Genomic DNA, 2,818 nt, shown 5'->3' with positions numbered 1-2,818 from the left:
GTGGAGCCATTACATGGATTCTGCTGGATCATGACTTGTGTAGTAGACTAGACACAGAGACAAAGGATCATGACTTAAGTGGTAGACACAGAAAAAGGGATCACGGTATTTAAGCTGAGCTTGATTGAAGCTAAAGCTTTAAGTTAATTAGGAGTGACTCCATTAGCCACAGAGATTGTTGCCATCACACCGCACATCAGGCCACCAGATGCTACCAAAGCACCACCAAAGCCCTGACTAATTCTACCCAGACATACCTCACAGTCTCTCTCACACACACACACACACACACATACATACTCGACCTCACTACATCTTGGTTATTAAATGAAAGCTGACTCATTGCTATGCCAGCTAACCAAACACATTTTGGAAAGGTTTTTTGTCTTCCATTGGCTTGTTGTTTTAAGAGAAAGACAGAAAGTCAAATCCTGTGCTGAATAATTTGATCGGGTGATATGTACTGCACAAATATGGAAGTTTTAACGTAGCCTCAGTGACTCACTGGCTCACTTGACATTTTTCAAATATTCACTGGTGAGGTCAAATGTTCAATCCTAGCTTTTGTGAAAATATAAAGGTGGTTTCTTTACATTCTCTTTATCTCAAACTTAAAACAAAAGTCGAGTGACTGCTGATGATCTGTCCATCACCTGTTCAATTGCATGATCAACTAACTGCAAACTTACTGCAACACTTCAGAAGAGCTTAAAGGCAAAAGGACAAATCTGTTATCATTTGCTCTCACTCATATCATTCCAAACTTTACAACTTTTATCTTTCTGTGCAGTATAAAAAGAGAAATTCTGAAAAATATATTTTGGTCTGTTTGTCACACAAAGCTACTGGCTTCAGAAGACTTGGATTATAGTACATAATGTAATGAATATGTGGTATGAACTTTTGTTGTCGTTTTCCTGTCATTTTGGAGTTTGACAGGCCTAGCCACCTACCAAAAAAAAAAAAAAAAAGAAAGAAAGAAATATAGTCAAACTAATTTGGAATGTCATGAAAGAAAGTAAAAGATGACAGAATGCTAATTTGTGGGTGAACTACTCCTTTAAATGTTCACAGATGAGTACATTCAGAACATTGCCATGGTCATTTCATTCATTTATTTCCCCCAATAACCTGGGTTGTTGTGAAGAATGATTTCTCCTGTGAGGTTAATTTCTCCTTTACGTCAACCTTCACAAATTGGAGAAATGGTAAGGGGTAATTTACCAACATTTTAGACTTGCAAGAAAAATGTCTCATAAATCAATGAACATCCCTGAAGGTAATGTAAAAAAACCAGGTACACACACACACACACACACACACACAAATATTTAAAAATACATAAATTATCTATAAATATAATAATTAAATATTAATATAATTATTATTTATTATAATTCCAAATTAATAAGTAATTAATTAATGCATTCAGTAAATTTACTGGACAAATTCAAATTATGAGCTATTTAAAGGGATTGTTCACCCAAAAATGAAAATTAGCCAAAGATTTACTCACCCTCAGGTTATCCTAGGCATGTCTGACATTCCTCTTTCAGATGAACACATTCGGAGTTATATTCAACATTGTCCTGTCTGTTCCAATCTGTATAATTGCAGTGAATGGTGCCCCTGTTTCTGAATCTGAAAAAAAAGTACCCATCCATCGCAAAACTACTCCACACGGCTCCGGGGTGTTAACAAAGGACTTCTGAAGCGAAACGATGCGTTATAAACCACCTTCACATTGTAATAACTACTCGTATATCATTATACAGATTTATGTCTCCATAAACCACCAAAACCAGTGCACATACACACACACACACACACACACATGTGCACACAAAATAGTTATTTGAAGAACTGTTCACTAAAAGGTTCTTTGGGGAACCAAACATGTTTTTTGTTTTTTTTATGGAATTGCTGTATTAAAAAAAAATAATAAATGGAACATTATTTCTTTGAGAGTTGTTCCCTTTGAAGCAGAGGCTGCTTACATTTGACTGGCTTACAATGGTTTTGAGAAATGCAGCCTGGTGCATTAGCGGTTATGGATATTAGTGACTCTTTCTGAAATTTACATTGTGTCGCCAGATGGTGGCGACAAATGACTGTCTTTATGAGTCAATGAATCGTTCATTCAACCGTTTCATTCAAAGTAACTCAAAAAAATGTATTCAGGAACAAACAAGTATGAGTGATTCATTGAATCTAACTCATTCGATTCGTTGAAGGCAACTGATTTATTTCTGGGGGGAAACATGAGCTAGTCATCAAATCATTCATTAAGTCGATTTGTTCAAAACATCGATTCACTCAGGACTCAGGAAGGCTGCCGTGTTTATATTACAGTGATATTCATTTTACTAATAATACTAACACTAATAATAAAAATTATTATTATTATTATTATTATAAATGTGCGGTGGCAAGTAAATGGCAACTGTTTATTGAACTGTTGTATAATCCGACTCACACCGGTGCTGTTGGTCTGAGATCAGCACAGCTGCTGTTGTCACACCATACGCTTGTCCGTGTGATATTTCTTAAATGTATTTATGGTCTTTTTTACTGTTCTCAGAAGGGATATGGGGAATGGGATCAGTATATGACCCATGGCCAGACTCGAACCAGTTTCCTTGTAAACACAACAACTCACATGTGACACGAGCACATGCTCTACTCACTAAATCCACTGAGAATTTCGAGATTTTCAATCTGACATGGTCTGGCTATGTAATAATATTTTTTTGATATTTATTTACTTATATTTATTTCTGAACAGTCACTGCATGTTGTATTAAAAATAGCAAAGCAA

The sequence above is a fragment of the Onychostoma macrolepis genome, chromosome 15 (assembly GCF_012432095.1).
Source record: "Onychostoma macrolepis isolate SWU-2019 chromosome 15, ASM1243209v1, whole genome shotgun sequence".
NCBI lineage: Eukaryota > Metazoa > Chordata > Actinopteri > Cypriniformes > Cyprinidae > Onychostoma > Onychostoma macrolepis.
This window is presented reverse-complemented; position numbering follows the sequence as displayed.